Here is a 16,061-nt window from a genome sequence, read left to right as displayed (position 1 = left end):
TATATATATATATATATATATGTATGTATGTACTGTATAGTATATACAGCAATCAGCCATAACATTAATGACATGGCCACTGACAGGTGAGTGATTGACACCTCATTGGGTGGGATATATTAAGCAGCAAGTGAACATTTTGTCCCTGAAGTTGATGTTTTGGAAGCAGAAAAAATGGGCAAGCATAAGGATTTGAGCGACTTTGACAAGGGCCAAATTGTGATGGCTAGACTGAGTCAGAGCAACTCCAAAACTGCAGCTCTTGTGGGATGTTCCCAGTCTGCAGTGGTCAGGACCTACCAAAAGTGGTCCAAAGAAGAAAAACTGGTGAACTTTTGACAGGGTCATGGGCAGCCAAGGCACATTGATGCATGTGGAGGGAAAAGGGTGGCCCACTTAGTCAGATCCAATAGAAGAGCTACTGTAGCTCAAATGGCTTGGTGCCAGGTACCACAGCATACCTTCAAAGGTCAAGTGAAGTCCATGCCTCGATTCTATGGGTCAGGGTGGTTTTGGTGGCAAAAGGGGGACCTACTCAGTATTAGGCAGGTGATCATAATGTTACGGCTGATCGGTGTGTCTATATACTGTGACAGGGTACACGACTCTGTGTATGTCAGTGAGAGGTTGAAAAGGGCAGCTTTCCCTGGCTAGGAAAGGGTTAAGCCTGGCCCAACAGGTAAACCTCCTCTCTTTCTCTCTCTCTATTAATTAGCCTGCACCTGATAGTGAGGGAGAGGGAGTGAGAGCTCAGAGTGAGATCCAGGCTGCACTGGATGGACACAGACTGGAGAGTGTCTGCATATCTGGGGAATAAGGTCTGTCAGAACAATTGTTTGTATTGGACTGTGGTTTTTGTCCATTTATACTGGAAGCTGGAATAGCCGCTCCAGTAGGACGTAGTGAGGGACACTACTGTCTAGTTAGCCTCCTAAGGTGGAGTAGGCCTTTTTATTTGTGTTACTTTTTCGTTGGATGCAATAAAGCTGCATTTATTGCCATTACTGTTTAAAGACCAGTGACTTTCCTACAATACACTGAGTGGCCAGATTATTATGACCACCTGACATTTGTATGCAAATTAGCTATAATTAGCTATAATTTCGCACTGAAGTTGCTAGAGGGCCAGACCATCATAAATAGGGAAGCAGGTTGTTTACCACGACAGTAGAAGTGATTTTTTTCTGAAGATACGGGTAAACAACACGATTTAAAAGCCTTTGAACGTGGGATGATTGTTGGCGCTCGGAGCCATGGAGCGAGTATCAGCAAAACAGCAGAATTCGTTAAATGTTCAAGAGCAGCTGTTGTTAAAGTGTTTAAAGACTGGACTGTCAGCCGAAAATCTGGGTCTGAACGTGCAAATTGTGGCCGTCAGTGACTAGTCAATGTTAGGGCAGAACGGAGAGTGGCAAGACTGGTACAAGACAACAGAAGGGCAACAGTGCAGTGTCAGATTCCTCGCATCACCGTTCAACATCTCGTGGAGTCACGAGGCGGCCCAACAAAGTCATCTCGTGGAGTCATCTCGTGGCCCAACCAAGTACTGATGGGGTGGTCATAATAATCTGGCCACTCAGTGTATATATATATAGTCCAACTGGGTACCCAGAGGCTGCATGTAAATCCTTTAGACTTCCCATACCTGCCAAATTAGCCCATGGGTAACCTTTATTTCTGTCAAAGCGTAAACCTAGTACATTAGTTTATGTGAAATAGCTAATAACATTCACAAACTATATATGAGAATGCCGCATGCCTGTACATCTAATGCTAATGGAATGTATAATGCTGTATATAGCTTTGCTGTGCACTCTGTTATTCTATTTTATCAGCTATTTTAGGTTAAAGAAGGATTTTGGGGATGTCTATTTACTGTATTTAGAATCCTTTAACAAAATCGTGGTATAATACCAGAAATGTAATATTTATCTCTGTGTAAAAAATGTGTGTTTTCCAGTTCTTATAGCTTGGAATTTCAACAGGGTGCAGAAAAATTAAAACTTGCGGCCCATTCTCTACAGAAAGTAATTCTATCAGTATAAATTCCCTATCTGCCACAAGATGGTTTGTAGCAAGTATATGATTTACATATGATTTTGCTGGAACTTAACTTTCCTTTATCTCCCAAGAGAAGAGCTATAACGTATGTCGATAGATTATTATTATGGTTGTCAGGTTTGCCAAAGGAGCTTATTTGCATACTGAGGACAGATCTTAGCGGGTGCAAAAACTATTTACTGCAATATATCTGCGCATAGTTACTGCATGCTTATGCATACAGCTATTGCATTTTGCTCTGTATCTGGGCTTCTTCTTTAATGAACAGAAATCAGCTGTATGTTAAAAAATGTCTGAAATACCTTCAGTTCTGATAAGGCAATAAAACTTTACAAGTGTATCAACCAAGCTATGAAAGTCCACCTCCACCCAAAACTTTTTTTTTTTTTTTTTAATAGATAAAGGAAGGGTGCTCCCTTTCCCTTGGTGGCCTAGGCACATGCTTATTTTGCTTAATGGTTAATGGAACCCTACGATTAGTAGTCATGGAGATAGGAAGGTACATAGAGTAATACAGAACCACACAGAGGTTCCAACCTTCGCACGGCACTGTAAAAAGTGTATCTGTTGCTGTCTCTGTCCTCATTGGAGACATTTCCCACCACTTGCTGTCCCTCTGATCCCATCAGGAAGTGGTGGGAAATCTATATAGACAAAACTTTCTGTCTGGTTTCTGGCACATGATACATTAATTAAGTTATAGACTGCCCAAACTGTGCTATAAAATTGAAGATTTAGAGAAAATGTAAAAATAAAAAAGTAAACTATAGTCACTTTAGTATTGCATATCTAGGATAGAAACATCTTGACTTGTCTATTTTTTGAGGGCAAACATTCCCTTTAACCACCACTTTACTGCTGTACTTATCATAATCTTCCTGCTGCTGACAGTGGTTTTTCATCTTGTAAAAGAAGAGGTGTTGTAAAATGTCATGTTTTCCGTGGTAGACTCATCACTGTTTTTTTTTGGCATTACATTTTCATTAGTGTAAGAATGATCCTCCCATCCTTGCTTGGGCCTCAAATATGAAAAACATTCCTGACGTCACCCAGGACATATCTAAGTTGCAGTTCTATCAGTGAGAAACTCCCCCACGTACCCTCTGACAGGTGCCCTCCTCCTAAACTGTTCCAGGAATGTGAAGTGGCCATCTGGAGAAGAACACTTAAGATTCCTCCAGGAAAATCTAAGAAACAGTGTTTGATAAGGAGAGAGGGAAAGAGTCTGCGTCTTCTGATTGAGCTTACACTGAGCTATATACAGCATATGCTGTGGTGTCACAGAAATGCGTTAGTATTTAATTTAGCTACTTCCAGGTATTTCCAAATATGGTATTTTACTGGATTACTTTGGCCTTGATTGAGAAAGAAATAAATCAAAACTAAATGGTCTTGACATTACAAATTAATGATATTTGGAAAATGTATAATCACCCTTTTTAGTGGCGAGGAAGCTAATTGTTGCCAGGGGCAATCGTAGTAGTTAGGCCATTTGGTACACAGCTCCTGCATGTCTATAGCTGATTCCTGATTTCTCAGGATAGTCATGGCTTTTTAATTCTGTTATCCTGTTTTATTAAGAATTATAACATAGTTGCAATATTGCTGCTTGTTATTGGAAAATCTAAGTGCAGCCATAAAAGTTGGCTATCATTTGGCAAAGTGAGAGGGGTTCAGGGGGCATTTGCAAGGGGTGGACATGCTATTTGTGTAGATTATACAGCTGTGTATGGGACCTCTGTGACTTATGGAACCAATTATACTAGAAGGGGATTGGATAGATGTTGAGACCCCCTCCTGCTGTCACACATACCTTGAGGCTCCTCACTAGGGTAGGTGAAAAGCAAAAATTCCATAATTCCCTAACCATGTTCCTGGTTTGCTATGTCCAGGTGGCATCTGGCATGGAGTAGTTCCTGCTTGAATGAATGAAGGGTGCTAGCCCTGCAGAATGTTTCTCCCTTTTTTCTTGACAACATTTGGCCTGGAATTGAAGGGGCTATTAATTGCTTCAGGCTATCGTGCATTCTTCATCGGCATCTATCCATTTGCCTATCCATCTAGTTATCTATCTGTGTTTGCACTTGGCCAGTAGTTCAATGGGGTGTGGGGGGACGGACCGTTCTAACACAAGGGTCCACTCGGGTTATGTTATCCACCACTACATCTTGCCACCACTTTCCAGCTTTTTACATACCAAACATATACTGCTGTTTTCTTTATATGTGGTTTGGCATAAAGACTTGCAGGGAAAAAAAAATCATAACATTTTAGCATAGCCCAGCAAGTGGAAGATACTGGAACGCAGCAAAGCAATAAATAAGTTATCCATTTACTGTACAGGGAAGTATGATCGGCATAGACAGGTTTTCAGAGCAGAAAGAAGTGTTTTAATCAGGGTTCATAAAGTATTATATAGCACCAGTTTTACAACTCAGCTGTTTTTGGATGGCTGATTTAATTCACAGCTGTGCATTAAAAATACACATTGGGAAAGTGTACTCCACTTTTATTGACACAGTGCCGTTCATTAAAAAGATGAAGTTTACATTAGCAATACAGGAGCGTGCGGTGAAGGAGTTCACTTCTTGGCTGTGATTAACGCAGTGATAGAGTGAGCTCTGGATTGAATCTTTTTCAATTAGCAATTCTGCTGCTCACTCATTTTGCTTATACCTTGTAATAAAAAGGCCAGCTAACAAATTTATTGGAGACTCTTATGTGATATCTTCACATGAGCCAGCACGATAATGGAAATGAATATGAAACAAGTTGCTCAAAAATTGCAGACTTGCACTTACACCCCCACAACACTGCTTAAAGGAGATACCCAACCTTATTATTTAACTGAAACTTCTTTATATTTTTGGCAGACTATCAGAGGAACCATTTGTAATGTCGCAATCATTTTCATCTACTTGTTATAACAGGTGTGTCTCTTCCATGAAACAGATTTCTTAGTTGTCCATTCTTGTGATTAACACTGCACAGCCAGACAGATGATAGCACTCTGCGTGGCTTACCATCTAGTATGCTCAATGGACAATGGGGTTGCATGATTTATTTAGGAGAATGTTCAGTTAGCTTAGTGAAAAAAGGTGAAGCTAAGATAAGGCGGAATTCACTTTGGATACCCAATCACGGCAAGTGGAAAAAAAAATATTTTTGCTTGCTCATGATATAATGATAGAAATTATCACAGCTTTTCCTTATTCACTAAGGTAAGTAAACATTAACTTTGCAAAGTGAACATTCTCTGTTGCTTTAGTATATCACCATCAATTAATTAGTCTCAACGCTAATGATACTGATTCAAGTATTTGAAGACAGGAAGCTGTAAAAGTGCACCAGAGTCATCTTCCTGGTTATGTATTGAGCTACTGTCTTACTGTCCCATAAAACCATGAGAGTGTGTGTGTGGCCAAAAGTGTTCCCACTGATTTGTAGTTTGTGGATCAGCGGATACAGGACATACTGCGTGGGGTTCCATGTATCCCAATGTAGAAATGTTTCACCACTTCCTACTCCTCGGACACCTGTTACCAGGACAGGATGTGAAGGGAAATCTCTGCATTTTTTATAGTAAAGTGGAGAAAGGTTAGAACCTCTTTTGAGGTATTAAAGGAGAACTATGAGGTGAGTGCTTTTCACTCACCTCATAGTTCTAGCCGACCTGTGACAATGAGACTATCACTGGTCGGCTCAGTAGATCGGGAGGTGTGCGAACACATACCGGCGTTCGCTCACCTCTCGATCCTGTCACGGCTCTCTGCCGTGACAGGGGAGGGGCTGGATACCCCCCTCCCCGCTCCAATCCGCCAGCGCTGACTGGCGGAACGGACGGGGGAGGGTACAGCTGGCTCTGCCTCTAGATAGGCAGAGGCAGCTGTCAGTCATGCAGCTGGGCGGATCCAGACATAATTGTCGGGATCCGCTTCAGCGTCTTAGTATACCGCGAGCAGCAGCTCGCGATATACTGCGGCGTCTCAGTATACTGCGAGCTACAGCTTGCGGTATACTGAGCCTAGGGTGACGGGAGGACGCTAGTTTGTGTCCTCCCGTTACCCTACGGAGAACTATGGGGAAAAGCCTTAACCCCATAGTTCTCCTTTAATTGCTGCCTGTGCGTCCTGTCTCTGTGTCCACATCACCTTTATTTCTTGCCCAGGTGTCAAAGGGGAGGAGTGAGTGAAAATATCCCTGTGGAGTCAAAGGCAGCAATAAAACCTTACATTTTGCAGCTTCTAAACCAGTCCTCATGCAAGCAGTGGGCTACATCTTGGGAGAAGTTTTGCAAATACCAAAATAACCTTATGGGTGGGTATCAGTCTGGAGGAGTTGATGTTCCTAGGCAGGCTGTATTTGCATGCAGTCCACCTTAGGTAACACCCCTTCATTGAAAGCCAAAGAATGAAGGGGCAAGCCAAGGACAGTAATGCTAGAGTGGAAAAGGCTAGATGATGCTGGATATCCTCCAATCAGAAAATGTAGCAGGCTCTAGCTGACTCTCGGGAGCGTCACAGTATGCAGTGAAATCAGAGTAAGTCATTTCAGTACAGAAAAGGAGCTTGTACAACTGTGCAAGATGATACGGCTTGAGTTGAGCTTTAATGACACAATGTGATGGCAACATTAGAATCTCTACAATCATGACATATTTCATATTATTTTAGTGAAGATATTTTGTAGTAACATCAATCATCATGAGTGACAGCATTAGTGCCCTGGCAGGTTGGCATCACAATGCCAGTGGGAGTGACTGTATAAGAATACATCAGATTAGTATGTGACTAGGACATCATAGTTAACTTTTATATAGCTAGGAAAAGTAGGAAACAAAAAATCATTACTCATTACAGACATACAATTCTTTATAACAGACTTTATAGACAACCTCGAACATCATGCATCCCCTACCATGGTTCTTTACCGCATTTGTGTACTCTGATTATACAACTTGATTTAAAAAAACAAGTTACTGCAAAGTATGAGAATGTATTCTCTGCTTTCTGTAAAAAATATCACTTTAATAATAACACTTGAATACCTCTCAAAGGATTGGCTTAAAAAATGTAACTTTCTAAAAGGAGTGTTCTCTGATGGGAGGATGAAGATAAACAATGAAGTTTAATGCATTTTACATGTGCAAACAAAACCTAGTTCTATGAAGGATGCTTCTATATTATCTGAAGCTGAGATCATTTTACTATCAATGTGCAAAGTCATCAGAATTTCTTCTTTTAGGCCAAACTTAGTATCACATATGGATTAAATTAAACGATCATGGTGGTCTATACCTATTCATGGGGATTTTTGGATTTGTTTTTTTACTTCCCAAAAGCAAACATTGTCCTGTAATATTTGTTAAAGAACAGAGTGGGACTTTCTATCACATTTCAACAAAAGCAATACATGGACCAAACTGGCTTGTTCAGTAAGGCACTAGAACAAGCAAATAATAATGTGCAATCTACTATACATACCAGATATCAGTTTTCTGTAAAAATGAGCAAATAAAGTATGGATCAACCCACAAGGTCAATGTACCACATCCCTACATTAGGGATGCTGATGCTGAGTATTTGTACTCGCCCAAATGCTCCGATGCCTAGCCCGATACTTCCGGTATCAGGAAGCCGGGCAACGCGTCATTACACGCTGCCCGGCTTCCTGGCAAATCAGGAAGCCGTGTAGCTTGTAATGATGCGCTGCCTGGCTTCCTGATTGGTCGGAAGCTGGCCAATCAGGAAGCCAGGTGCCGTGTAATGATGCGGCGCCCGGCTTTCTAGTCACCTCATGATGAGGGAGCATGGGGACGGCTTCCCTGCTAATCGGAAAGCCAGGTGGCGAATCATTACACGCCGCCTGGCTTCCTGAATAGGACTTCCGGTACTCGGTATCGAAAAAAATATTGGTACTCGTACTCGATACCGAAATACCGGTATTGGTGCATCCCTACTGAATAGCTAATGTATAAAGTATATCTGCTCTCTTACACCTATTATTCAAGAGGCCCTTTCTATCATTCTATCAGAATCGAATTTAAGGGCTTGTTCACACCTATTGCAGTGTGTTCCAGAGCAGTAGCTGTTGGAATTAACACCAATTGCGCACTAAACTCCCCCCCTTCGTTCTGGGGCAGGAGGGGGCGTGGCAGTGCATTGACAGCCCCGGCCCCGCCCACAGTGCGCTCAGATGTGTGGCAAAACACTACCTGCATTCTGTTCCATTGTGAACGCAAACAAAATGCTGCATGCTCTATTTTCCACGCCCCCTCTTGCCACAGAATGAAGGGGGAAGTGTAGTGGGCGATTGCTGTGCGTTCCAGCAGCTACCGCTCTGGAACACACCACAATTGGTGTTAACTAGCCTATATGGTTTCAGTAAACCAGCACAGACTTGCAACCATTAGTATATCTGCCTCAGAAACACATGGATATAAGAAAGTTCTTGTCAGACTTGTGAATGATTGTTTACATAAACAGATTTCAAAGAAAAGACCGTTTTATATAGATTCATACTATTCAGTTAGTCTTTTATTTGTTCCTGTATTTCTTATGTCTGCTCATTTCTTTGTAGCCCCATGCAGACACGTCTATCATTCACATGCATTTTATCATTTATTATTTTGTACATAAGGCATTGAGGCTGATTTATTAATGGATTTGAGAATTCAAATCACTGAGAATTTATTTTACCTTCACATGATTGGATGACTGAAATGAATATTCACATATTTTATTGTGTGAACATTCTCAAATCCTTTAGTAAATCAGCTTAATTGGTTCTATATTAAACAGAAATATTAATAGTAGGGGTGTTCAGACTCAGGAATTCTTGGTTTAATAACGTGTAGAGTATAATATGTAGCACTTCATATTTCTTTTATGTTCAGTTTAAAATAAATCATAATCTAGGAGCTATGTGTGAAATGTACACAAAGAATTACTCTGTACCTCTTGAACAATAACACTTTACTTGGTTCATCCTTAATCTTATTCTATTATCGCTTTTAATGCAAGACGACTTTGTGTTGTTTGACTTTTTTTGTCATATAATTCATGCTAAAATACATAGCTGACATGGATAAATTCCATAAAGTCAGGCTAGTCTATAGTTAACCATGTAAGTCATGCTGGGCAAAGCCATCCAAAGGTTCCTGTATTAAAACAATTTCCTGGGTCTATTGGCCCAAATTAATGGCTGCCCAAGTTCGCACACATATTCACTGCGGATAGATAGATAGATAGATAGATAGATAGATAGATAGATAGATAGATAGATCTACATGAAGAATGGTCTTTGTAATAACCTGAATCCTCTCATTGTCCATATTATGCAGCTGGGATAAGACAACAAGTCTTTACTTCTAGAGCAATAAGAAACAGAAAGAAATGTGTCTATGTTTCAGTGTTTCAGCCATTAGTCAGGGAGTGAAAAAGATGATCTTTTCTTGACATCACTTGCATTTTGCAAACCAGAAGAATGGTTAGGCCATCATGAAGGATGCCTCCCACTTCTGTAATAACAGGAGTGGATCCCAGCATAACTAACATCTGATATAAAAGGATTCTTATGTCCCAGGCGGCACTTGTGCAGCTGAACAGTGTGCACAGTTGGTACATGCATCCCTGAACTCATGAGTAAAATCTCAAAAATACATTCAAGTACCTTAACGATTAACTAAAATGTATCTTATGTGTGTATCATTTGGTTGTAGATCCTCAAGTTATGTCTGAATTCATACTGACACTGTCCTTCCTTCTGGACAGTGGCGTGCGGTACCTCTTGTTCCGGGTGAGGCATTCCCCAGCATGCTCCGCCCCCGAAGCGCCATCCCCTGCCATACAAAGCCCCACCCCAATCATCCCCAAGCTAGTGTAAAGGAGGAAGGGAGGAGCCTCCCTGTCCCCCACTTGCTCGTCACTGCAGAGGCATCGGGATCGATGGCCTCAGTGTTTATTTTTTCCTTTTTTTGATTGGACAACTTGGACCAATGGCACTTTACCATTGGTCCAAGCCATCCACAGAGCTCACGCCTCCAACAAAGAGTAACTCTGGCTTCAATAGTGAGGTTACACAAGCAGTGGGGAAGCCTGCTGCTGTGTAACCTAACTACCTGTCAAAAGCTGGATGCAGCGCTGCCTGTAATTAATAGGTAGCTCTCCGTCCATGACAGGTTACACAGCGGGGAGGCTTTCCCTGCTGTGTAACCTGATAGATGACGATCTAAATGGAGAAAAAGCTGTCACCTTCAGACTTGAATAATTGTAGGTGAGGCTCTGCCTCACCTACTTCCCCTGACAGCACGTCCCTGCTTCAGGAGGGTGGCTACTTTTGTTCCCCATGCTCCCTGTGCGTGTTGTCAATTAGCCACTGCGCCAAGCTCACTCCTGTGATGAACTACACTTTTAATACAAATTAATAAATTAAACACGAGACTGTCCATCACAGGAGCGAGCTTAGAGCGGTGACTACTTTACAACACACACAGGGACCATGGGGAACAAAAGTAACTACCCTCCAGAAGGAAGGACAGTGTCAGCACCCATTCAGAGATGATTTGAGGATCTACAACTGAGTGATACACAAATACGATACATTTTTGTTAAACGTTAAGGTACCTGAATGTATTTTTGAGATTTTACTCCTGAGTTTAGTGTCACTTTATGGAAGAAAACAGTTTGATTTTCTTTTTACTTTTTTCATTCAGTTAAGTACACAGATAACATTGGGTAGGGGTTTACAGACAATGACTGCACTGTAATCTTGAGAGTATATGAAAAGGAATTGTTTCAGAAACCTAATATCCCATCTAGGGCAGGGTTAAGGGGTAAGAAGGAGAGGCAGCTGCAATGAGTGCTTTAGCAAGAGGGGGCATGAAAAGGTCAGGGTCTACAACTTATGCTGCTCTGGTTTGTGGCTTACAGTATGTGGTGGAAGGGGTGTGCAAGTTTGGGCTTTTCGGCTTGGGTGCTAAGGGACCTAGTCTTGTCACTGAAGTTGAACCCATCTGAGAAGATAGAAGCTGCCCTTATTCAGGTCTCAAGTTGAAGGCTGGATTCATACTATTTAGTTAGACTTTTCATTGTTTCTGCATTTCTTATGTCTACTCACTTCCTTGCAGCCCCATGCAGGCACGTCTACCATTTACATGATTTCTATCATTTAGAAATTTTTTTATTCATTAGGAATTTATATTACTTCCTTCTTTACTACGACATCAACTGCAATGGATGATGAACGGCTCTGTTCTAATCCTCCGCCATATTAACATCAGACCCGTAGTTATGGATTACCCAGAGTTTTCTATGTCATGTTTATAATACGCTTTCATATATCAAGGGAAGTTTGGGCCTATCAGTTCTGCGATGTGTATATTCCCGAAATAAATGAACTCTCAAGGAAATTCATTTTAATCCTTTCAGTCATTACTCACACTTTATTAATATTAAAATGATTCATTTTTCATCGGAGTTCACACGGAATTGCTGCAGTCTCACAAAATGTGTTTTCTTACCGAGTCTCCTGCTTTTATGCCTTCTATTTTTCAAGGACTTTTTGAGTCACTTTGCAGGATCTCTGTGTTTGGCTTTGCATTAGAGCCATTAAAATTAATTATATATATATATAAGACAGTGTATCTCCACAGACACAGTAAGGCAGGGCAGCTCCCTCCGCCCTGCTCCCCACTCAATGCTATTAGATGGGCAGCTGTTGTGGACTGTGCTCTCCCTTGTGATCTTGTACTGGACAGGATGTTCAGGTAAGTGGAGCTGACATAGTTGGAGCTGTTCAGAAACATGATGACTGTAAGTGTTTGGGTAAAAATGTAAAGATATACTTTGCTTCCCAACTAATTTTTTTTTGATCTGGATTCATTATTGCAAAAGGTTTGAGCACTTAATACTACTAACTTTTATTCCCTGCAAAATATAAACAAGTAATCAAACTGATCTCAATGGGCAACATCTCTGTGTTCTATTCTCCATCCTAAAAGAAAACCAAAGCTTGGACTTGTAGCAGTTCATAAATCAAAGCTGATCTCCGGGTACAAAAAAACTTTCATCCAAATATATTCCCCAATAGCCACAAAGGATATAAATGCACTTTGTGTGCACCAAATGCCTTTGAAAATCCAGTAATTATTTTTTTTTTTATAAAGGTAGAAGTGACAACGCCACTGTACTGTACATAAGCTGTGCAGGGAGTTGAGCTGTGGGAGGGGTCCAGTAGGGTCCACCCACTACAGGCTACCTGGAGAAAACTACAGGACAGGGGGGGAGACATGACCAGTCACCCTGCACAAGGAGAGAGAGCAGCAGTGACTGGTCTTTACTACAGGAAGCTCCTGCACAGAAGCAACTTTTACACTGCACTACTGCACAGATCTGGTTAGAAATACACAAAGCTCACCAATATTCAAGTAACAATACACATGTCTTTTGTATTTAGACAATATTTGTTTATCCCAATTAGTGAATTTACAGTTACAGAATTAGAAAATCCCAATTTTCACTCCCAACGTTGAATCAACATTTACGAAGACCGGAATGTTAATTAATGTCTATATTTAAACAGTCCAAAATTTCATTTATGCCAATTTTCACTACCACTGTGGAACCTTGTTTTGACAATTGCTTTGTTACAGCATTTAGATCAATGATTTATACATGTTGTTATTCCTCCTCTCTTTAGGTGGGAGATAAGATTGTCCCACTTCTTTTAAACTGCTGTAACTATATGCAAAGTGCAGTAACCTTTAGCAACCAGATTACAGATGCGCAAGGTTACAATTTATATATAGCCAAGCTTTATTAAATAAGCCCGGGATGTGTGAAGGCTTACAGCCATTTGTATATCATTTGTGAATCTCTGGGTAGAAATATTTGACATTAGCTAGGCTGCAGCAAAGATAATATTTATTGTCTATAAAAGAACTGGCCTGACACAAATACACTTTATGTGTTTTTTCCTCTGACCTGCTCTTCAAAGCATTACATGTGTGTGTAGCTGCTAAGCAACTATCACTGCCACAAGGCATGCTTTATAGCTTTTTCCTGGACAGATGGGTGAAGTTTTCATAACGTCTTATGTTATCTTAGGTTTTCAAGAAGTAAATCAGTATTGGGTCCTTGGCCTATTGTTAGCAGCAGGCACAAGAAGTGAGACGTGCTGAGAGTTTGGCAACATAATTGCATGCCCATTCTGTCCTCCGCTGATGAAGTTCAGTATTTGCGTGCACGAATGTATGTAGGGAATGAAGAGTCAACACATTTATATATCAGATTGAAATGAACCAGAATTAAGATGGTTTAGACAACTCGCACCTCAAAAATTGTCAACATTGAAGCCCCCTTCTGGGCTACTTTTATAGCCCCCCAACCCATGCTGCATGTCTGGCACCCACCTCTGCCTTCTAGTAAAGATGCTCAGCCTAAACTATTTTAAATAGGTTTAGCAGAGTTAAAATAGAAAAATAGTATATTTTAAAGCCAGCACACTATGGGGATAAGTTTTAACACATTTGCACAGCATACGACTGTGTGAACGATGTTCGCAGCACATCACTGCCTCTAGGTGGAGCAGAGAAGCATAGCGATTTTCTATGCTCTTCAAATCCATCTAGTGGCAGCTTTACGCTGTGTGAATGCATTATAAACTAGCTGCAGTGAGCTTTTTAACATTAATCCAAAAGTATGTTTAATATACATTTTACAGTTTTATTTGCTGTTTCATGTTTTAATTATTTGCATCTGCTCCGTCTAACGATAATGTATATCTCAAGGAATTTGATCTTCCTAGGCTACAGGGGGATACTTAATGTGCAATAAGAATCTTCTCTACTGAATAATTATATATTTACAGTATATATATTGCACAGGACGCCGGGGCTGGGTCCTGGAAGGACGCTTTATTTCCCCTCTGTTTGGGCAGTGGTCCCTTTAAGGGACGAGATGGGGTTAACTCACCTGCTGGAGGAAGTGTGTGTTTAAAAGACAGGAAGTGGTAGCTAGCAGGTGAGGATTAGTGTGGAGGAGGCTGGAGAGTGGGGATTTGTGTAATGCTGTGAGCTTGAATGTCAGTATCCTTGCTGGAAATCTGTAGACTGGGAAAGTTACCCTGGAAGTCTGAGACTATTTAACTGCGATTGCAGCTCTGAAATCTTCATGTCGGTGAGACTGGTCTTTTGTGTTGTAGTGAAGAGTCATTGTTTGAGTTTGCCAGCTGGTCAGTTAAGAGATAAACTGTTGTGTTATTTTGCTGCTGTGAAGCTATTTAAGTTAAAGGAGAATTATGAGGTGCTTTTCATTCACCTCATAGTTCTTGCCGACCTGTGACAATGAGACTGTCACAGGTCGGCTCAGTAGACCTGTGACAGGAGTCTCAGTATGCCGCGATCTACAGCTCGCGGTCAACTAAGCCTAGGGTGATGGGATTTTGAACAGAACCTGAAAACTAGCTCAGTCATGAAGGGGTTAATAAACTTTACTTTATTTGCAAAGCCTGTGTCCTGCGATCCTGCTGGATTCCCCTAACATCACAATATATATATAATTCCAGCTCTTTCTGATAACAATCAACTGAATCTGACCTGACCGCTATCTTATGTCTATGGCCAGCACATAAAACTGCTGAGATAAGCCCTATAGAGCAGAGAAATACTTTGTTATCCTGGGGCTCTAGTCCCTGCCTTCAGTTTTTTGCATTTATAGAATAAGTCAGTGCCGCAGATTGTGGTGAATCAGGTCCTTATTGATAGGTTTAGCATCCATTGAGATAGGAAGTTGAAAAACCACAATCACCATTCACCAGACAACTTCCTGTGGTCTCTAAGAATAACAGAACTGAGTAAAACAGATGGGAAGGAACAGAAAATCTCATACTTTTGAAATGAAGAGGGCGCGTATACTATGGAGAAAAAAAATATAGCAAAGCATATCTTCAGACTGAGAGAGACAGTGCATCAAGGTGGAAATGATGCATTGGATCACTTATTAAAGGATCTAAAGTAATAAAGTAAAAAGGTTCTAAGCTATTTTTAAAATGCTGATTAAATCGCATATAATGGATGTTTCACTGTTTTACAGGGTTATTCACAAAAGGGTGAAGAGTTTGAAGAAGGCAGGAGAAGTGAGCAATCTAGAACAACATAACTGAACTTGAAAGTGGACTGAATTGGAGAATTTTTCCAAATTAGCTACTTTGGCCTAGATTGTTCACTTCTCCTGCCTTCTCCAAACCCTTCACCCTTTTGTGAATAATCCACTTAGTTTCCTGTACTGTGCTGTCCCTTGTGATCTTGTACTGGACAGGAAGTTCAGGTAAGTGGAGCTGAGAGAGTGGAAGTCTGCTGTTTAGAAACATATTGGGGGAAATGTATTAAAACTGGATAAGACAGAATCTGGAGCAGGTGTCCAAGGGCAACCAATCAGCTTCTCTCTTCAGTTTGTTCAGTTAGGCTTTGATAATCAGAAGCTTATTGGTTGCCATGGGCAACTGCTCCAGATTTAGTCTGCTCCGGTTTTGAAAAATTGCACCACAATGCATGATAACTAGGGATGTCCTGATGCCACTTTTTCAGTACATCCCCTCATGTACTTGCCGATACCAATTACCGATACTTTTTCTTAAAGGGACAGGTGACTTTAAATGATCCATAGTACAACTACATGTTATGTACTATGGATCATGGTTTAACCTATTCATGTTAGCAGGGGAGAATTGTAACTCTATTGCTGGAGTGTAGTGGAGGTGTGTGCTGTATATATGTACTACATATACTGTACATTACACATGTCCAGTACACTACAGCAATAGATTTACAGCCAGCCCCGTCCCAGCTTCCCTTACTCACAGTTTCACTCCGATCCCTGTTGCCTCAAGCGGTGCCTCTCGTAGTCGGCGCTGGGCAGGATCGCTGCATCGCATCTCGGTGCTCAGCTTGTGGGAGGCACTCACAATTCTGCCCTGCTAACATGAATAGGTTAAATCATGAT

General features: G+C 41.1%; 1 protein-coding gene across 1 annotated transcript in view; it reads right to left on the bottom strand.

The window, feature by feature from the left end:
• TJP1 (tight junction protein 1) overlaps positions 1-16,061 on the bottom strand; it is a 331,960-nt gene that overhangs the window by 161,630 nt on the left and 154,269 nt on the right. The window lies entirely within an intron of this gene.

The sequence above is a fragment of the Nanorana parkeri genome, unplaced genomic scaffold, assembly GCF_000935625.1.
Source record: "Nanorana parkeri isolate BGI_ZX_2015 unplaced genomic scaffold, ASM93562v1 scaffold459, whole genome shotgun sequence".
NCBI lineage: Eukaryota > Metazoa > Chordata > Amphibia > Anura > Dicroglossidae > Nanorana > Nanorana parkeri.
This window is presented reverse-complemented; position numbering and strand designations above follow the sequence as displayed.